Raw genomic sequence first — 22745 nt, 5'->3', positions numbered from 1 at the left:
CTGTGACTATGAAAGTCTGGCTTCCCCCAAAGGTGCCAACCTTCTTTGTTTCCCAAAGTCTGGCGCATGATGATTGCAGATTTTAGATTTCTTTTGAAAACTCCCAATTTCATCACTGCAAGTGTCTAAGAGGAACTATTATTAAAATGCTTGCAGAAAGTGTGACCCAAGCATAAAGGATATCAGCTCAAATTTTTACCCCACATTAATGGAAGTCATGTTAAGTCTTACCATTTATGGGTTTAGAAATCCACAAATCCTAATACCAAAAATCTGTGTGTGCATATGTATGTGTGTGGTATGCCCGAACAGGAAAAAAATAGACCTTGAAGAGCCAGGGTTTTGCTTTGTCTCTCTTTCTCAAATTCAAGTGCACCTGCTATAACTTAGCTTTTCAACCCAATATCCTATTTCATCAGGAGCTGGTAAGACAAACAAGCCCCTTCCTCTTGGAACAATGGCATGCTGCTATGCTTTTGCAGGAACAAACACTGAAAAGCAGCCCACTTTTCTTTTCCCTTTTCCTCAAGGAAATAACCACTGACTAACTACCCCTGCCCCACCCATCTCTCTCCCTCTCCCTCTCCCCCCCCCCCTCTCTCACACACACACTATGTAATGCATCCGGGCTGGAGACTACACATTCAGTCCATAGACTGGGAGGGAGTTTTGGAAAAGGATAGATGAGACAGACAATCTGTATTGAGATGAAAAACGCTGGGATAATTCTCTCTCTCTTTTTTAACCAAAAGCAAAACAAAACAAAACAAACCCCAAAACACATGCAGTATTCCATAGTTAAGAACAATATCTCTGGTGTCATTGCCTGGGGTAAAATGTTGGACTAAAACTTACAGCCACACAGCTCTGGAAAGTCTATGAACCTCAGTCCTCTCATCTGCCAAATGGGAGTGTGACATTAAGTTAAATAATGCCTGCAAAGTCCTTAGCCTGTCCCTTGCCTGCCTATGGGAGACACTAAGTAAATACTGCTATTGCTGTGGAGAAGGCGGGTCCGAGAGCCAGACAGTTATATAGATGTGGGGAGGTGCGTGGAATCTCCAGGCGTGCCTTCTCAGACCAGCACAATGAATTCCACACAATAAGGCTTTCGTCACTCAAGAGGAAAACCTTTTCCTTGTTGTTCCGGCCCCGCGGGGTGAATCTCGGGCAGCTGTGGCATTCAGCTTGGAGGAAGCCAGACACACACCTCAGTGCTTTGTCCAGATGGAGTTAACACGAGACTTGGAGAGAGGATTAAAGAATAGAAACGTGTTCATCTGTGAAATTAAAAGTAGTACAGCATGACACACAACATTATGTGTTGGGGTTAGTCAAAAGCAATAATTAGGCTGAGTATGACTCTGAACACACTCATAATCAAACAAAAGCAATTCCACCGAATGAGGCGAGCTGATTCTCTTGGGAGGGGAAACAGGCGAAAGGGGCAGATGTACTAGGGAATGAGCGAAAGGGACTGAGGGCTGGGCAGGAACTGCCCTCCAAGAGGCCCCGGGGGAGCGCAGGAGCTTTGCTCAAGGCCACAGCAAGTGACCGGACCATCGGCTTAAACAACACATCCGTTTCTATCTCACGGCTGCCTCGGTCAAGTCCAGGAACAGTGGGGCTTACCAGGCCAAAGTGTCACCTGGCCAAGGTGTCAGCCTTCCTGGCTCCTGTCTAGAGGCCCTGGGGAAAGAATCTGCTCCCAGGCTCACTCAAGTTATTGGTAGAATTCAGTTCCATGCAGTCGTAGGACTGAGGTCCCATTTTCCTTGTGTCAATAAGCTTGAGGTCCCCATCTTCCTTATGGTTGTAGTAATGCGCTCCCCTGTTCCACGTGGTTGTAGGACTGAGTGCCCCATTTCCTTCTGGCTGCCGGCCAGAGCAAGCTTGCAGATTCCAGAGGCGGCCTGTATTTCTGGCCATGCAGTCTCCTCTATCTTCAAAGTCAGCAACAGAGCATCGAATCCTTGTCCTGCTTCCCAGCTCTCTGCCTCCCCCTCTGTCGTGGCTCTCGGATTCCCTCCTCTGCTTCCTCTTCTGCTCTGAAGGGCTCCTGTGTTTCCCCGGGACCCACCCTGAGAATCCAGAGTCATCTCCCTATCTTAGAGTCAGCTGATTAGTTACCTTAATCACACCCATTAAAGGCCCTTTGGTCATGGGGCATAACCATGGGAATAACACCAGAGGGGAAGGTCATGGGCCAGAAGCCGGCCTACCAGAGCCCTAGAAGTGGCTCCCCTGACAAATGGGTGCTGGCACCTCTCCCGGACTTGAACTCCCAAGGTTTATGCAGCTTGGCCAGACAGCACAGCTGGAAAGATGAAGAGGCAGCGGGAAGCAGGCCGGGCTGCCATGGGCATCTATACAACAGGGAGCAGGGCTGCTGTGGGGGCTGGGACCTTTCAGGATTTGGGAGGTCTTCAAATGCGAAATACCATTAGAGTCTGACTTCTGGCCCTCTCAGAAGATTGTGCATTTTTCAGCCTGGCCACCCAGAAAAGACACGGGTTCTGAGATCCGTGAAGTGGGAGTGCTCTATGCACCATCATGAAGCCATTCAGCGAACTTCTAAAAGGGAGACAGACAGTGTTTGGTGGGGGCAGGGAGAAACGGGGACAGGTCTCCTGAGCAGTAACAAAGAATAAATAATAGCTACCACTGCAACTGTGTGTGGACAAACCTACAGCCTGCCAGATGCCGAGCAGAATGCTCCCTTTCTTTCTTTCTTTTTTTTTTTTAAGATTTTTTATTTGAGAGGGGGAGAGGGAGAGAGCACAAGCAGGGGGAGCGGCAGGCAGAGGGAGAAGCAGGCTCCCCGCGGAGCAGGGAGCCCGATGCGGGGCTCAATCCCAGGACCCTGAGATCATGACCTGAGCCGAAGGCAGACACTTAACCAACTGAGCCACCCAGGAGCCCCGAATGTTGCATTTCTAAAGCCCACAACACACCCACGAGATGGGCAGGATCACCCCCACCTTGAGGGGCGGGCGGAGGCCCAGGGAGGCTTGAGTGGGATGTGCAGGATGACAGTGCTGCAAGGATGATGGAAGCTCCGCTCTGTCTAAGCCTAAAGCCACTACTCACCCTCTAAACCAGCTTGCAGGCTCGTCGGCCCTTCCTGCATTTCTCTTCCTTCCTCCCTCTGCCTGTGACTTCCTCTGGAACGTCCTTGGACCCAACACCCAAGAAATAATGATTTAATTGCGGTGTTTTTTCAATGACATAATTAAATATCCACCGTGAGATAAATCAACTTGAACCTGTCCGGGGCCGCCCTTGAATATTTTATTTTGGGGCTTCTTACACATATTTTTTGGCTTTTATGGATCTAAAATTAGGTTTCCAATTATGGCCCTAGAGGCATGAGGTAAAAATGGTTATAAATAGCATCTAGGTGCCACATTCTTTTTGGCTCTTTTTCAAAAGGGGCTAAGTGAGGGGACAAAGCAATTACTTTACTGAAAAATGCAAGGGATTATCCTCTGGCTTACTATGATCACGGGTTATCTGATTGCAGTGTGGAGTGGAAAGCCACTTGGGCGTTGCTGGGAGCCATCCTGAAAAGCCCCCCACCCAAGCTGCCATTCACGGGGTTGGCCCCACGTTCAGCGAGGAGGGGAAGGCAGCATTCCCTCCCTCCTTTCATCTCCCTTAACACTCCAGAGCGAGATGCACCTGTGTTGTAATAAATGCAGGGATACAGCTGGGGGGGGGGATAATAATAAATGCAGCTAGGGGCTAAAAAATGGTTTTTGAAGCTAATGACAGTGTTCCTGCCTTTATTGCTCCAGGCAGAAACAGGAAGTTAGAAATCTAAGTGGCTTGAGAAAATATAACATTTAGCAAACTCATTTGCTGGCCTCCAGTTGTATTATCCTAATTTATTTCATTGTTGTGGGGTTTTTTTCTTTTGGGTACTTTTTTGATCTATTTTTAATGGGAGACTAATGTGCATTTCTCCCCCCCCCCCCGCTTTTTTTTTCACAGGGATTTATTGAGCAGTAAGACATTTTTTTTTTTAAAAGAACTTTTCTTTTTTAAGAAAAAAAGAGCCTCCTTTTTGGAGGCAAAGATGGGACCGAGGGGGAGAAATTCCTGCTTCGTAATCCATATTTAATGTCTCTGGTCCCAATTCCTAAGGCTTTATTTCACTTGAATCTTCCAGGAGGGAAAACTATCCTACCAACTTGGAGGAGGGCATCAGGTAGGACCCCAGCCCCTTGCAGCTGCGGTTCTCACCTCAGAACCTGGTTCTACGCTAGGTTCTCCCCAGGGCCCATTGCCAAGGCCTGTGGACTGGACCCCTTCATTCACATGGTCCACCCGACAACATGGACAATCTGATTAAAAAAAAAAAATACACCAACCAGGTTTCCATGCCTGCAAAGCATCTGCAGAGTGGAGACAGTAATTGTTATATTTCTCCAGTGCCCTGGGATGGAGGGAGAGAGAGAGAGACTACCTCCTCTGGGCTGAGGGCTGAAATCTCTTCACTGTGTAAGTAAGTAAATGCAAAGACTAATCTGGCCATATCCTGACAACCTAGGAACTCCTGGACTCTTTCTTCAAACACAGAAAGAGAAAGTAGGCGGAGTTGTTTCGGCATTCTTGGACGGAGGGAGAGAAAAGGAAGTAAAATTAGTTGGAAGAATTTCTTGAACAATCACCTCATTTAGGGAATCAATGAGATGACCCAGTGTTTCCAGAGCTCAGCTGAATTTATAGACACTGTTCAGTGTAGGTGCTCTTTTGAGCTGCCCAGTGAGCCTGTGAGGAAGGTGGGATAGGCACTGATTAGCCTAAAGGGAAAGATGACAATGAAAAGATGGAGAGATGAAATGACACCTTCAAGGTCACAAGGGAAGTTAAGGGAAGAGCCAGGATTGGCCTGCACATGCAGTGTTTATGAGATAAAGTGTACCGGGTGCTCAGTCCATGTCAATTAAAGCCAGCTTCTCTCTACCAAAAACATAGCACACATATAAAATGAGGTCTAAAGAAAAAGAATCTTCAGGAATTTTGAAAGTAATGAATGAAACAAGTCAAAAATATGTAAAGGCAAGCAAGGAGGGGCACACGGGGAGGGTCAAATGAAGATGCCAACTTTAAAAAAAAAGCCCTTAGAGGGGCGTCTGGGTGGCTCATTTGGTTAAGCATCCTTGATTTCGGCTCAGGTCATGATCTCAGGGTCGTGGGATCAAGCCCCAAGGCTGGCTCCACACTCAGCACGGAGTTGGCTTGAGATTCTCTCCCCCACTCCCAACCTCAAATAAATAAATAAATCCTTAAAAAAAAATCCTTAGAAATAAAACCAGTAGTCAGATCAAACGCGGAGCACAACCGAACGAACAAGAAAGGGGAGAAACCATAAGACAAGAAGTCCAGGGTGTTTGGGGAGGTTTGGCAGGGTACGTAAGGAGTAACAATGTCAAAAGAGATTTTAAAAAATAATAGTGTAAAACAAACGTACAAAAAAAACCCAGACTTTTGGTTAGAGTATAGACTTTCAAATTTGAATTTGATCTTTTTGGCATGAAAACTTCAGATGCATTAAAATTAAGCAAAGACTGAATTTCACAAGTGCAAGGACAAACAGCCTCATTCTAAAGACTGAGACGACATACTTAAGAAAAATCAACCAAATGACTGATTCCAATTCTAAATTCAAACTGCCTCTTTGTTCCAAAAGATGTCCACCTCTGGATGTCATCCTTTAAAAATGAGGACCAACCTAAGGATGCCTCGATATTCCATGGAAAAGGAAAGAGGAATTGTTGCCAGTAAGATTGTTTCCCATTTGTTCTAGACATTCAGGCAAAGCTTTTTCAGTTGGAATCTCCCTCTTGTGTTCTGGATCCGGCTGCATCATCAGGGAAACGGCTACCTGGCAATGTCAAGGTGTCTTCCCTTTCCCCTGCAGGGCCACACTCACTTATCTCCAGAGGTCAACAGCCAGGTTCACAGGCAGCAGTGTAATCCAAGGATGTCTCCAGCAGGCCTGCCCCAGATACTGTGACTTGCAATACCCACATGCTTGAACAAGCAATTGGATTGGTGACTTGCCACTAGTTTCAAATTGGGAGGAAGTCACCGAATTCAGAGTACTTACAGGGATGTTTACGAAACTCAGATTACAACTTGATTTGGCCTCAGCAAGTGAGATCAACTGTAGACAATAATGTATCTTGACCACCAGTGTCTGTAGGAGACGTTTCAGGTTTAATGTTATTGTGCTCTTGCTCTCTTTACCTGTGATTCCTTTCACTGATGCAACAAACAGTTCCTGGGCACCTTGAAGATAAGATAGTTCCTGTCTTCAAGGAGTGCACAGTCTTGTAGGGGACACAGACAAGAAATTATTTCAATTCAATGTGATAGCACTTGAAAATAGTAGAACCTGATAAAGTAGAAGAGAATCTCAATTATGAAGGTCAACTCTGTCTGGGAAGGGGGAGTAGAAAAGATTACCCAGATGAAGGGCTGTTTTGTGCTGAGTCTTGTAAGGCAAAAATCAATCCAAACTCAACAACAATCTCATCATGGGCTGACAGTACCACAGCCAAGAGAAACTCGGGAAGAATTCTCGGAAATCAATATATCCTTGTTTTTTGTTTTTTCTTCAAACCTCCTTCTCTTGATGAGCTTGATGACCTGGAAACAGACTCTTTGACAGCAAAAAATCAGGTTTTGGAAATGACTGTGGATATCAGCAATTCAGGGCTTAGCTAAAGTAGATTCTGGGTTCCCTATGACTGATGCTTCATCTTCAAGACCACATGCCACACTTTCTCTCTTGGATCATCAGAGAGCTACTGAACAGACCAAGTCATACTTTGTGGTGGGAAAGAGTCAAATGGTGGAATCCAGAAGGAGCTGCAAAGACCTTGAGAGTCTTGGCAGGGCTACTATGAACGCCAGTTCACACCCAGTTTCTTTTAGGTATCTCACTCTCATTCTAGATTTTTCCACCTGTGTCCAAGCTACTGACAAGTGGAGCCATTTCCCTCCTTTCTGTTTATTTTCCGGAGCTGATCCAACTGTGATGTGTCAGAAATAGTGAGAGAGAAAGCTCTAATGAAGCCCTATAAGCATCTAGCTTAGATGTTATGGTAACTCAGCTTCTCTTGAAGTTCCTGTGCCTGCATCTTCCTTGTTTCTCCCTCTGAGAGGAATTTCTTGTCCTGGACAGGTGATCTGACCTGGGGTAAGGGACTTGCAGTCCCCGGAGTGGGACCATGGACGATAACTATGTAGTGAGTAAGAGTACAGTCTTTGAAGTCAAAGAGATCAGAGTTTGGAACTTTGGTTCGATTTTTATGAGAAGAATGACTTACTAACCCTGAACCTTAGTCTCCTCATCCAGAGAATGGGCACAATAATACTTATGTCACAGGATAGTTTTAAAGATTAAAGAGAAAAAGAGAGAGGTTGTCCCCAAACTGTAGAATTAAATGCATGTCATATAGAAAGCCCTCAATAAATGACTATTATGTGTCTTAAGCCCCTACTCTGTGTTGCCACCTTGATTCATTATCTTGCTAAATCTTTATAGGAATTTTGAACGGTTGCCATCATTGTCTTCATTTTATAAAATAGGAAACAGAAGCAGGAAAGGTAAGGAAAAATGAAGGCAGGCTTCAAGCCAAGGTCTCTCTGATACATATCCAAGACTGCTCTATTACATACATGCAAATAAACACCTATTTCCTTGGGTGAAAAGAGGGGGTGGGCAGGCAGAAAAGGCAGAGGCAAAGAACGTCTCCTTCTGAAGAGCTGGTTTTCGCCTGGGACCTCAGCCATGGGATTTGGCATTAATTCCTCCCAGGCAACCACAAAGAGGAGCATGAATAGATTTCTCAATTTCTAGCTCACGTTTGCTTGAACAATGATGTCTCAAAATATCTCAACAATGAGATATTTTCCCTCCGTGTCTGGTGATTACCGTCAAGTTCAGTTAGTCAAGTTCAAGGTCCTCTGAAGTGTCCACGAAATTCAATTTTATCTTGGCATGTCATATGTGTGGAAAAAATGTTTCAAACTTTCTGAGATGAAGCTACCTTTAGAATGTGGCTTTTTCCTCAATTGTCTGATATGATACATGTTGGCAGGTTATTGTTCCTTGCTCCCCCCCCCCAGAGTTACAGAGGTCAGTTTTTTTTGCGTTTTCTATTTTGGGGGGGGGGTGGTATCCTGGGGGGGGGGGGTGGGTAAGACTTATCTTCAAGACTTTCAGACCGCTGTCATACATTCTCATAACCTCTCCCCAGACTATTCTCCGGGGCATCACATGAACCTTAGACATGGGGTAGACTATGCTGGGGACTCTTGACTTTTAATCAGAATGGTGATCTTTACCACTGAAGGATCATTCTGCCAGATGGGCTGGCAGTGTGGGAAGCAGCCAGAAGTATTTAAGAAGCCTAATCCTTTATGGGGAATGGACTGTTACTTGGTAGTTTATGCCAAGGGCACACAAAGAAGAATCCACTTTGCCTCTCCATGCAAATTCACCCAGGCTACCAGACAAGAAGGGCTCTCCACGTCAGAAACACAGGGATCCGTAATTTGGGCTTAGACATACTAAAGACTAAGTACCCACCAGCCCTGAGACGGGGAAAGGCGGAGGGAGGCAAAGGAAACCTCAGCCAGATTTCCATCTACTTGCTTTCCCAGCAGAGCCACATTCCTCTACATTATCCTACAGAATAGAGCACAAGGTCTTCAGTGAAAAATAAAACCAAAGTTCTTAATTAATGCCATCATTAAATTAAGGCCCAAAGAAGCAGGAAAAAGTCACCATGATTAAAAAAAAAAAAAAAAAGGTAGGAAAAGCACAACCCCTGACTTATATGAAGTACTCTTTTATTTTATTACATTTCTTCTTCTTCTCTTTATGGGGATTAATTGGCTTTTCCAACCCAGGAAAGGAAACCTGAGAATTTCTTCTTTCCTATGACTATGGGGGATGCAAATACAATGCAGAGGAGGAATAACAAATGCTCTATTTTCTGAGCACTCTCCCATGATTTATGAAAGGTGTACCTCACTGTGGGAAGATAATGCCATTTGAAATGGTCCATTTCATAAATCTATCCCCCTGTCCCCAGCCGCACACAGGACAACTATGAACTCCTGAATCCAATAATGTTTTCATCCTCTATTGACAAAAAAAAAAAAGACTTTGTTTGGAGCGAGGTAATGATGCACTTACAGGGGAGCTAACGAACGCGCTGTCTCCAGGGCTTTCTTTGGCAACGGCCACAGAGCTTCCGAGGCGGGGAAACTTGGATAAACAGAACGAAGAAATAATCAACACATGCGACATCCCTGATGTCCTTTTACTGCTAGTGGCATTAATTATAGCACAGGCCCAATCCTCCACGCGACCGCAGAACCAAATGTTTTGCCTGAATACCCTCTCCACCACATGAGAGATTTATCCTTTGCAACTGGGATATTTCCTATTCATTCATGCACCGCTTCGGTGTATCTGCTTGTTCATCTAACTGCAAGATCATGTCCAGCAGAGGATTCTGTGCCAAACGTACCAGAGGAGGCAGTCGGGGACCAATCATAAACTGCCATGAAATCCACGGTTGTGAGGTTTTCTGGCCGTAAGGAGGGGGAAGTGATATGTACATATCAGTGCCATGCAGGCTCCAGGAAACCCTCATGAAGTATGAGCAGAGGACAGAGGAAAGTTCCTTGGGAAGCAACAACACAGACAACACTGGCATGAGGAGAGACTAAAATGCACACCTGAACGGCACAGACAAGCCACACGGCACACGGGGGTCAGCACCCCAACACACTGAGAAACGGCAAGCAAGGGGACAGCAGCATGATGCGTGGCACCCTGGGGTCATGGACATGGAGAACGAAAGACGTTAAATCCGCTAGGCAGGAAACGCTTCATGTTCATTAAAAAGTAGGGAAAAAAGTTAAATTTTTAAAAAAGTAGGAAAGGAAAGAAAGCCATACTTGCACACATTTCAGGTTTTTTAACCTTAGTGGGGATTGCTGCATTTGAGAAAACCCAAATACCCACCACTCAGATACTAAAGGATTAAGAAGCAGATAAAGCACAGGATATAAGATGGAAATGATGTAAAAATGTGAATTTGAAAGAACTCCTCACATCATACTCATCCTGATACTCTGGAATTTGCATATTTTGACTCGTATTTAAAAAGCAATTTCAAGGTCAGCTTCAGTGGAGAAACACTGAGCTAAGATGGGAAGTAACCCCATTAAAAGTCTACCAGTGTTTTGCATATTTATTTTGCTTCTTCTATAGTGAGCAATGACGACTCATAAATCAAAATATCAGGGTAAACAAATACCAAAGAGGTTATTTTATACAAAATGTATACTCCTTATTCTATCTATTCACATACACAAACATTTCTATTACTTGAATTTATAAAGTGTGTAAAACATGCATGCATGCTTTAAAAATGTGCATGCATTTGCATAATATAGAAAACATATATTATTGTCCCAAGTCTCGGAAGACCATGGCCCAAATAAAATGACGACCACCTCAAATTCATTTTTGTATAATGGGATGGAAGTAATGTGTATTTTTAAAAGCTTTAGAACCATGATTTTTAAAATACAAATAGACTCGAATTTTCCAGTTATGTAGATTCCATAGTCTAACCATGAATATCCTAAGGGGGTGGAGGCAGCTGACCAGGATAACCTTGGGTCTTCCCAACCAGATCCAGGGAGCTTCAGCAAAAGCATGGACAAATATTAAAATTAGCATCCATATCTCGATGCCAAAAAGATCATCAGACTCCTGTCTCTTGAAGGAACAGGGAAGTGGGATGGGTTGCAAGGGGGATGGAGTTCAGAGTATTGTGGATAGCCATCGAAAGGCCAGGGCTACCCCCAAATAGGGATTTCTCCCAGCAGACTGGGGTACTCCTAAATCCAAACACTTTTACATTTCAAGAAACATCTTTGTGATAATTTGATATTTGAGGATTTGACAATTAGATTAAAAGGCATCCCAGGGCCACTTTAGAAGACATATGCAAAAGTCAACCTTGTTTATTGACTTGTTTTCTAAAATCCGATCTTCTACTTTATTCACGAGAGTACACTTAAAACAACTATTGGCTATTTCCAAAAGAATTAAGTCACCCTCAAAGGATAAACATTTGCCACCAAAGAAAGAATTAAGAATTCCATCAACTGCACAACCAGGCATTACTGCCTACGTGGAACGCATCATGGAGGATGGTGAACACCCTCTCCAGGTTGGAAGCCTTTGGAGGCCAGGTACTACCTCTCATTCATCTTTAAAGCCCAGCAGCGAATTTGAAGTCCAACGGACAAAAGACGCTCAGAGAATATATGTTGACTCTAATATACAACTGTCTCTGTTCCTGGTGGTGTTGGTAATGAGCCTCGTGAGCATGACTTAGAGTCCCCTTGATAGGCACAGACCTGATGGGGTCTTTGTCTTTGCCCACAGCACTTAGAGATCCCCAGTTCCTTTCTCAGGCTGTGAGGCCCACCTCTCCAACCTCATCAGATTTCAATCTAAACCCATGTCATTACACTTCATCTCCTCTCTTTCAGTCATGCCGACTGGCACTGAACATCTGCGGTTCCCCGTGCCCGCACCTCTTGCTTTCAGCACCCCTTTGCTGCCTCTGGCAATTCAGGCCTCAGAGTCATTAAGGTTCTTCCTGACCCCAAATCAAATTAGCCTAGTCTTATCCCCAGTCCCTCTCAATCGCTTTACCCAGTTATAATTGGCTATATATCACTTCCCTCCATCTTGTATCTTGCTCACTCATTCACTGTTGACTGTCCGGGTGCACCAAACAAAGAGCCTTCGTCTGCCTTCACTGCTACAGCCCCACAACTAGGACGTGGTAGGTGCTCCATACACTAAAATGGCCAGAAATGACTTTTAATATTTGCTGTATGTAAGGGAATCCTGCTGATGGGGATCCTGAATATTCAGGGGGACATGACAGCTCCAACAGCCGAGAAACAAGTAGGTCAGACCCACCAAGACAGATTCCGGGGACAGAAATATGAATGAAGCAGAGCCCTTGCCACTGAGAGTCTTCCTGCTGCACACAGTGGTCTTCAGGCTCCTCTGTGTTTATGCCTTGGCTGCTTCTTCACGTTTGATAGTATCACCATCCCCGTAACCAGCGTCAGGGATGCCTCTGATTCTGACATGGAGGTCAAGCTCTGAAGGGCTGTCCATACGCTAGTTTGAAGAGGTAGAGTTTAGCAAACGCTGATCTGCTTCCTGTCTTTCCCCACCGCACCCTAGCTCACTTCCAGACATGTGGAAATCTGGCCTTTCACTCTCCCCTCAAAACAGAAATCCTATGTCTTTCCTGTGATCCAGGAAGGTTCTGACACACAATGTCAGATGATGACATTTCAAGGACTCAGGATTTGAAGTCACAGGGTGAGAGTAGCAATCCGAGTTCTGCTGCCAGCTTCCCAGCTTTCAGAAAGTCACCTAGCCTCTCAGAGGACAAGGAGGGTGACAATTCCTCAGGAGAGGGCTTGGAGGAGTCAATCATGGGAGGACCATTAAATCATAAAAGACAACGCATAACACAGAGCCTGGCACGCAAAAAAGCTCAGAAAACGTACATGTAGCACCTCCACAGAAAACACACACTCGAAGAGAAAGGATCATTCTGTTAATGTGTAATCCTTAGACGTGTATCGAATTAGCATCATTAAAAACACAGGTGTATTTGTGAATCTGGGTAAAAAGCTGCCCATTCTATTCTGGTAATTTGTCAGTAAACTTGAAATGCTATTAAAATTAAAAGCTCTTCCTTACCCCCAAAGCACACCTCTTAGGTACCCCTCTTAATGGAAATTTGATACACCATTTTCAAAAAAAAATCTAGGAACAGGGATAACTGGATGTGAATGGATTACTGAGAGACCACTTCCAAGTTCCTGTAGCTCAAAACTATATTTCTACCTAATTTTCTAGGACTGGGTCCTAAGCAATCTGTGACCATATTCCAAAATCCAAATGGAATACTAATGGATTAATATGCTTTAAAAAGCATCTTTATAAGATTTAACCATGAACAAAACTCCTTGCTTCTCTTAGCTTCCAGTTAACATGTGATATCCTCTAATAGTTCAAGTTAAAGAGTTACAGAAGCCTGGAATTTTACATGAGCCTGACAGTGATGGATTAAAACCAAACTCTAGACATACCTCAAACAGTAGCACTTACTTTTTCTTACTTAACGCATGTTTGACCTACTGGAGCCATTTCCTAGAGACTATAATTGGTGGGCTGTTTTCAGAAATCTCTCCTTGCCTAGCCTAAGTTGGTTACCAAACCAAGAGGAAAAAGGACAACCAAGACGTGTTCCAAAACCCATGCAGCCTATGGGCTCTGCCCAGCCAGGAATCTGAGAAGTTCTGACGCTGTGAAAGTTTTACTCAGAAGGCAGGTTAAAACTCAAGACTGGTATACCCACGTTCATGGTAGCCTTATCCAAAATAGCTAAAACATGGAAGCAGCCCAAGTGTCAATCAACAAAGGAACGAATAAGCAAAATGTGACATATACATGCAATAGACTATAATTTAGCTGTAAAGAGGAAGTTCGGACCCAGGCTACAACATGGATGGACCTTGAGGACTTAATGCTAAGTGAGATAAGCCAGTCACAAAAAGACAAATACTATACGATTCTATTTATATAAGGTACTGAGATACAGACAGACAGTAGAATGGTGGTTGCCAGGAGCTGGAGAGAGGGGAGACAGGGTAGTTAGTATTTAACAGGTATAGAATTTAAGTTTCTGGTAAGAATCACGGAAACGGATGATGGTCATGCCTGCGCCAGGTGGATGCATTTCATATTACTGAGCTATATGCTTAAAAATGGCGAAGGTGGTAAAATTTGTGTTATGTGTATTTTACCACAATAAAGAAGATCGAGTGGGCCGATTTTTAATTAAAAATGTTTAATCTTTAAAAAAATTCATGGGCTGCTTAAACTACTTGGCAGCATCCATTCATGCATCACTTATTCACTGGGCAGGTAAGCCTACAGAGGAATGGGGTCCAGCTAGTAAGAGCCTTATCCATCCTGGGGGGGATCCTGCAAAACTTGGGTTTGGGGATCTTCAGAAGGCTCAGAACCATCCAGGATACACTTGGAAAAACCTGCTTGGGATGGACCACCACAGGCAGCTGCCTGGAGCACAGTCTAATGAATTAGGACTGAACTCAAAGGTAAGGAGGACACACTGCAGATATCAAAAGTCAACCATTAAACCCATCACCTCCCCCCCACCCCTTCCAACTACTGATCCTGCCTTCCCTCTTTCAGTCCATGGACCACCTTTTCCTAGTTCCCAGAGACAAAAATACAATCATCGCTTTGTAACTTCTTTCTCAGCCTCCAGCTTCTTTTTCCTTGACATCTGCTAGATATATATATATATATATATATATCACCCTTGTGAACATGTTATTGTCCTATTTAAAAAACCTCCTGTGGCCCCACCACCAACGAAATAAGAGTTGAAACTTCTGGTTCTGGCACTGAAGTTCCTCCCTGAATGACCCTGCACTGTGGCTGGTAGGGGAGCTGGGCACGGGGAGAAACAGATGCCACCCTATGCCCACGTTCACCATGGATCTCGGGGTATGGCCAGTGAGGATTCAAAGGAGTGGTTCACTCTGCTTCCTCTAACCTATCGTAATCTAAGCCGTCCAACCACCTTGATCTTTATAAACATCATGACACCTTCAAAAAAAAAAAAACCTTTGAGTGTCCCGTGGGAGAAAGCACTCAGGGGGAGCCACTGGTCCCTTTGAGTCCCAAGCCCTGCTCCCCCAACCCAGCTAGACATTTTGTAGAGCGTGTTACCAGAGAATTTGATGTGTCTTGCTCCCACAGACCTTCCAAGTTGGGGCGGTAAGTGGTCCGCTCTTTGTACTCATGGGAAGGGGACACAGTTCAACCTTGACCATATTCTCCTACCAGTTGACATGGGAACTCACATCTGTCCTCTGGACACAGAGCTGGACCAGGTGACTGCTGGATGTCTCCTTGCTCCTCACCTTGTCTGTTTGGTCCCCAGGAGGTGCCCGGGACCAAGCCGAGTCATCGGCCTTCTGGGAAGGTCCCTCCTACAAACCACCACTTCCCCAGCTGTGAGCGATGGGCCAGCTCTCTGTGATGTGGATTAAGTCTGTTCTAATTCCATAGGGCCCTCCCATCGGGGGAATTCACCCCCGAGGCCGCAGCTGTAGGCTTTTCTTTCAGGGAGGTCAGCGATTCCAGCCCTTGGTCGGCACCTCTTCAAGACAGTGCCAGGAACGTTTCGAGGACAGCATTTTCCTTGGCAGGTGTGCCTGCTGGCAGGGCCCACTTCAAGGTTTGCGAGAGCAGGGAAACGGCATCTGGGATCGATCTGTGGTTGTCGGTTTGCACATTTTGAGAGGCAAAGTGAAAAAGAAGTGTCTTACACAGCATGTTCCTATCCAGACCTAGGCTGTGTCCATATGAAGAAAAATGCCAGAGTGGAAAACCGGCCATGGGGCACCTGGGATTGTCTCGGGAGCTGCCTCAGGTCACTGCTCGGGCAGTTTAAGAAAAACTCTCTACTTGGTGGTCACACCCAGACATCTTGGTTCCTCGTGAGTTTGACGCAGCACTTTAGAAGCAGCTCAGAAAAAGGGCTGCCTCTGTGTTTGGAGGGCTGGGCTAAAGCCTCTTGGATACACCAGCAACTCAGAAGGGTATTGCCAAGTTGGAACTGCCTTCAAACTTCTGCCCAAGTGTCTTTTCCTCTGTGAACCCTTCAATGTCTTGCCCAGATGGACACAATGAAATACTTGTCCTGCCATATTCTAGCCAAGCCTGTAGATGATCCCATGGCTGCCTATTCTGTGCTATGTTACACTTAATGACTTTTATATCTGCCTCCTCTATTAGACTGTACGCTTCTCAAGGTCAGGGATCACGTCCTAATTGCATTCGTATCCTCACCTTTGTCCCCAAAGCAGATGCCCGGTAATATTCATTGACCCGAATGCCCCTGCCCAGCAATCTCGTCTGACCACGCACAGCTGGATATTCCATTTCCGGCCCAACCGACAGGTGCTGAGTGCCATTCATTTTCCATCATCCTTCATCACAGAAGGCACCTACTCACTCTTCCAGTCTCAGAGTAAAATGGGAACTTCCCTGGCTACCCCTGCTCCCTCTAGTCCAGGTTGAGAACTTCTCTTACCTGTTCCCAGAGCACCTGACCTGGGCTCCCAGGTCACCCATCACACAGTATCCCCGGGCCCTTGCCAGTTCCCCATGATTCCGAAGTGCAAGGACTGTCTACTCATGCACTGACGCTCTGTCTTCCTTGAGAGATTGTAAGCTCCTTGAGGGCGATAAATGCACATTTTTTTTAAACCAAAATTTAAGTTCTCATCTACCATATGTTGGCCACTATACAAAAGTTTTCATGTGCATTTTCTCGTGTGATGTCCACATCAACCACGGGAAGTAGATATTATACCCATTTTATGGATGAAGAAACTAAGGTGGCTAGTGCCATGCCCAGGGCCATATGGGAACTAGTTAGAGGGGGAGCCTGGGTGTCAACCCAGAAATCATTCATTGCAAAGCTGCTACTTCACTGAACCTGCCATTCATCGTGTCTTTGTCCTCTCGGTGTCTAGAACAGGGACTGACCTATGAACAGTGAGCACTCAAGAAACGTATGCGGGGTGGATGTTTCAAAGGCACCTAGGGCGTTTCAATTACTCCTTCCCCTTCACTTTACTCACTCGTTCTTTTCATTCTACTAGTTGTCCTTGATAAATCTATTCGATAGGATTGACTACAATAAACAGGAAACCCAAAAATATAGTGCCTTCAATCCAAGAGAAGTTTGTGTTAAAAAAGAAAAAAAAAAATCCTGGAATAATCAGCCCTAGGCATAAGATTTGGGGCACCCCAGCTTTCTCCACTCACAACAGTGTGCCCTTATTAGCCCCTGGGGCATACTAGACTGCAGGAAGGGAAAATGGGACTTGAAGTAGGCAGGAAGGCCTGGGACTTCCCTGCCATCCCATTGAACTTGGTCACACGGTCTCAGAGTGCAGATAGGGAAGTTAGGATCTGGAATTCTTACACTGAACCACTATGTACCCCTTGAAAAATTCTGTTACTAAGAAAGAACGGATTAGATATTGGGGGACTAGCAAGAGTTCTTAGGCACTAGCAGCTCTTGAATCCCTGCCTTCCTTGGCTTTACTGCATCGCCTGAGGTCAGATTCTGGTCGTCTCTCCCAGACCCCTTGGAACCTTGTCCTTCCGTTTTCTTTTCAAAGCCATCTTCTCTTCGACGGCTCTTCCCCAGGCTGGGGGCGCTGGCTGACCTTGCAGTGCCCCCCCAGCCCCAGAAATGGAAATGGAGCCTGGCAACCTCATCTTGCCCTCCTTCTCCACTAGACTCAATAAATATTTCTGGAAGATAATGACTCAAGGTATGGCCGTCTCACTCAGATCCCAGATCACACACTGATATGATGCCAGAGTTTTTTTTTTCCTCTCCTGAGCACTGGAAATAGATTTTTAAGCAGTGTTATATAGCAGTTCGTCTTCAAAATCCTTCTTTCCTTTTCTTTAGTAACGTCTTTATAAATCACCGTTATAAAAATAAGGTAAGCAGAAGGAAAAATATGCAGTACCTAGAAACTGAAAATTCAAGTATTTGCTTTTTATGGGACACTTGAGGCTCTTAAAAAAGGGAACTGCTAGAAAAGTTAAATACAAAAAATTCACTGTATGATAACATAAAAGCCCAACAGAACTGAAGAGTTTATGAAAATAATTTGAATATTTACACTTCAATTTATGGTCTGAAAATCACCCCCAAACCACGATCTTATTCTTAAATGGATTTTTTGAGAGAGTGTTTAATAAATTTTGATTATTTTGACATGATGTCTGCTTGGATATTCTGCGCAATGATTTGAAAGCAAAGAGGAAATCCCCTAAAAAGCAAATGTTAACTACATGTGACTGTACATTATATATACAGAGAAGTACATTTATATGCATGCATTTATATGAAGTTTAACAAACATTTCAATTGAAAGGCGTGCTTTGGGTTGTTGTTATTGTTAGGGGAAAATACTGTAAATTTAACTCAGATTAAGCTGAGGGCTGAAACACATTGTAATTCTCTTGACAGGGAAGCTTGGGTTCAAGTTCATATCTTTTTATTTTCTAAGACTGAGGCTGCATGATCACTTAAACTGTGTTTTATACACAACATTACAGAAATACAGCAATGCAGGTCCATAAAAGTGTTGACAAATGAGAACCAAATGTGCTCTCATTTTGTCTTACCTATTATTTTTTTTCCCTGTAAGTCAAAGAAACTCCTTCTCAGAATTTCTTATATTTCATCTATTTAGGAAGATTCTATACCATTATTTTAACAGGCCCCAAAAGCATCAAATATCTGTACCAAAAAAGAAAAAAAAAATCAGCATTCACTTCAAAAGGGGAAACATATTCAGAATAAGAAAAGTGGTAGGAAAGCATATGTCTAAACACTTTATTATTAAACTCATGGGTTTAATGAAACCCAAACATGGAGAATGCATTATGTAAATACATATGGACAAAGGGCTTTTGAAGTCTAGATGACCACAGTATCCAGGATCTATGACCACAATTTTTTTGTTTATGCATCCTAGTAAGACTCCATCACACACACACACACACAAACACACACACACACACACTACTGAGACTATTTATTCAGTTTTAAGCACAAATCTCTGCAAGCTTAAGCAAAAGGGATGGCTAAGAATATGTAAGTGTCTGGGCAGAAGAATAATTCACTGAGCTTCAGAGTTAGAAACAAAAATAAACACAGTAAGAGAAATCCCTACTTAATCTGTTTTCCAAAGAAAGACACTTATTCAAAGGAACACGGGCAAATTCCCCCACACTGGGGCAGTGAAACGAAACTAAAATCAGAGACAAAATACACAAACCCGAGCACCAAGTATGGTCAATAAATAAGTGCTTGATTAAGTCTCATAATTATGCCTTAATTACCTTTCTTCTCTCCAACTTGGATTTAAAGGAGAACACACAACTACAAATAGTACATCAGCTCATGTGGAGTCATAGTGCTAGTGTTTACGTGATTTCAGAGATCAAATAGCCAGTATCCATCTATCAAATATCGACTGGGTGCCTACCTTGAGTCACGCTCCGGGATGCATGCATGTTGCGTGTTCATCTCTGTCTCCAATGAACTTACAAACAGAGGTGTAAACAGATATATATGATAACAATGGAAATAATCACATTCCCTGGTGGTCAATTATGTACCAAACACTTCGCTAAGCCTTGGCATGTGTTATCCCAGAGAGTCCTTAAAATGACCCACTGAGTGTGACTTATTATTTCTATTTTACACGTGAAGAAACCAAAGCCCAGAGAAATTAAATGACTTGCCCAAGGTCACCCAGATAAAAAGTGGACTAAGAGGGGCACCTGGGTGGCTCGGTTTGTTAACCGTCTGCCTTCGGCTCAGGTCATGATCTCAGGGTCCTGGGATGGAGCCCTGCGTCAAGGCTCCGAGCTCAATGGGAATCTGCTGGTCCCTCTGCCTCTCCCCCTTATCGTGTGCGCTCTCTCTCTCTCAAATAAATAGATAAAATCTTAAAAAAAAAAAAAAAAAGGGCCTATGTTCATTCCACAGAGCTCAAACTCAAGTGATTTCCATGTCATAGTAACAACTGGCCAGGCATTGACAGTCTTGTTTACAGGCAATATATTCCTCATTCCTTCCTCAAAACAAGGCTCATTTTATACAGGAGAAAACTCAGGCTCGGAGAAGCACTACAAGTCTTCCCCAAGCCCCCCTCGCTAGCTGGGGGCAAAGTCGAAATTGGCACTCTGTCTCTTGCTGCCTACACCCAGATTCTTCCAGAACCACAGGTTGGTTCTATCACATCTTTCAAAAGCTGAAACAATGTTCCCAACAGCTTTCTGGAAGGCAAGAGGGTGGAGAGGGTTGGCCAATGTCCAGAGCCCCAAGCAAGGCTGTTTCTCGAAGCTTCAGAAGTCAGTGGTTTGCTTGGTGTTCGTGTCTACGCTTCTCCAACCACTGCACTGCTCTGCCAGATATTCCCCTAAGCACGTTGAGCTCCGGTGTTGAACCTTCTTCCCCCCAGTGCCTTGCGGTCATTACTAGGTCAGCCTTCCCCTATCTGGGCTAGAATGCACCTTTTCTGCAGGCAGGGGAGGCAGGTGTATTGCTCAGGCGACATCCTCCAGCACAGCGTTCCTGACTCCGTAAGAATCTGTGAGTGCAGTCACCCGATTTGAAACATTAAAAAGCCTATATGGCATGAGCACTGGCCATTCAGAACAGACAAAGCTGTTCAAGTCTTCACACTGGAGCCCAGGCCTCTGCTGTGCTGGGTGTAACTCTTTAGTTGCTGGATCGAGGGAGGCTTGTCACAGCTACTACCAAGCGGCACTGCGGGGTTCTAACTTGTTCACTCTGCTAACGGACATAACTGATGCATACTGCCTGAGTATCAGTCCTGTTGAACGAATGAACTGACAAACTACTCCAGGAGCCACAGAACATCTGCAAAGAAGAGCGTTTGCTTTCTGCAAAATGAGCGAAAACAGGTGTCTAAATGTCTCTAACGTAATTGTGCTTCTGCCCCTCGACGACAAATGATCCCCAAACCAAACTTACGACTTGAGTAACCAAAAGGAATTATGGATAACTACATTAAGGTGAATGGGCCATGCTTTACTTTTTTAGGATCCTGTAATGCGCTCCTGAGGACGGTGGTCTGTCCTCCCCTGCGATCTCCCTCCCTTTGAATTGATGGTAGGATCTATAATCCAAAGATAGCTTTTTCTCCACCCCCTCCCCCTCTCCTCTAGGTTCAGGTTCTTTCTGCCCAGCCACGTTCCTGGTCTGAAACAGTTCCATATCTACCTTCACTCTTGAGGTAGGCGAGAGCGTGATCAAATGAAAAACGAAGGGACTGAGAAGTGACCGAATCCTGTTAGGACGGGGCCAGGACTTGAGTCAGACTGCCTTCCGGCCACCAGTGCTTAATTGTTGGCCAAAGCATCGCTCTCCAAAAGTGAACGGTATCTTCACCCTTGTAGAGAAATGAAATACTACCAAAGGTCTTGAAGGTGGAAACTCCCCTTCTAAAATCTCTGGCAAAGGACATGTGTGAAAGCCTGGTTCTCACTGAGAAACAGTTCTTTACAGTTTGTGAAGCATGGATATATTAAAAATGTGCATCTCCTCCCTGTAATATTATCCATTCTGTTTTACAGTTATGGCTCCCCAGTGAAAATATGCAGGCAACAACGCATACAAGTGAGTTCCTGGGTAGGATGCTGGGAACTAAAAGCAGGAGATTTTAGTAGTATAAAGGCATTTCTTAACACCAAGGAGAGCACTTATTACCCCAGACTTCATTGACATACTTGTCCCGAGAGCTCTTCCTTCAAACTTCATTAACATATTTTGCCTAAGAAGCACGGATCTCACTTTGATGCCATTTAAACATAAAGTTTACATTTTGAGCAGTTGAGGGGTTGTTTTCTCAATCCTGGTATGCTGCCACCCAGTGGCAGCAATGATCAGCCTTGGTCACATGGCTTACAGAAGGCTTAGCCAATGAACATGCTTTTATAAGATATAGGTGAGAAATGTACTATTTTAAAAAATAAACATTGAGAGCCCATTGCTGCTAGAGTCTAATGGGAGAGATATCTACATTCAGACATATGTCCACACATTTAAAATACATTGCAACAAAGTGGTTTAGAAGAGATGAACAGGAAGTATTATAGGAACACTTAAACAGACCACCCTCAAATAACAGCAAAAGTTACTGACCCTTAAACAGCAGACCCTATGGAATAACCAGATTGTAAGCTAATCAAACGCTTAAACAGCGGAGAAACCAACTAATAAATGTTGGAGCAATACTAGGGGAAGAAATTAACACTTTCTAAACATTCCATAGGACTGTGACATGCATCTTACCAACATCTGCTTCCTCATCCTCCTAACAACCATGCTAGGATTTTACAGATAAAGAATCTGTATGGCAGAAAGTTTTAGTAATTGACACAAAGTCAACCAGTGAGCAGGTGGCAGAGATAAGTTTTAACTGAGATGTTTTGACTACAAAGCTTGGATTCTCTCCATTATGTCATTACCCTGATTTTGTCAATAAATATTTCCTGATAGAAATGATGACAGCAAGTTCCATTTTTCAAACACGCTTTTAGAAGCAACCCCCCCAAAAAGCAAACTTAAAAGAAAAAAAAAAAAAAAAAAAAGCACAGCTGATCTTAAAGTGTTACATTTGTCTAACTATATAAAAAAGTTTCTTTCTAAAATGCCTGTGAAGGGGCACCTGGGTGGCTCAGTTGGTTAAGCGACTGCCTTCGGCTCAGGTCATGATCCTGGAGTCCTGGGATCGAGTCCCGCATCGGGCTCCCGGCTCGGCGGGGAGTCTGGTTCCCCCTCTGACCCTCCTCCCTCTCATGTGCTTTCTCTCTCTCAAATAAATAAAATCTTTAAAAATAAAAATAAAAAAAATAAATACAATGCCTGTGAATTCTGGACTTCAAGTCAAAATTCTTTCAGAAGACACAGGGTCATCAAGCTTGCTCAATACAAAAACCC

At 44.2% G+C, this 22745-nt stretch overlaps 1 protein-coding gene across 1 annotated transcript in view; it reads right to left on the bottom strand.

Annotated features, from left to right (window-relative positions):
- The window catches only part of WWOX (WW domain containing oxidoreductase), a 956041-nt gene that overhangs the window by 230563 nt on the left and 702733 nt on the right, over window positions 1-22745 (bottom strand). The gene's annotated exons all lie outside the window — the stretch shown is intronic.

Source organism: Neomonachus schauinslandi, chromosome 16, assembly GCF_002201575.2.
Source record: "Neomonachus schauinslandi chromosome 16, ASM220157v2, whole genome shotgun sequence".
Lineage (NCBI taxonomy): Eukaryota > Metazoa > Chordata > Mammalia > Carnivora > Phocidae > Neomonachus > Neomonachus schauinslandi.
This window is presented reverse-complemented; position numbering and strand designations above follow the sequence as displayed.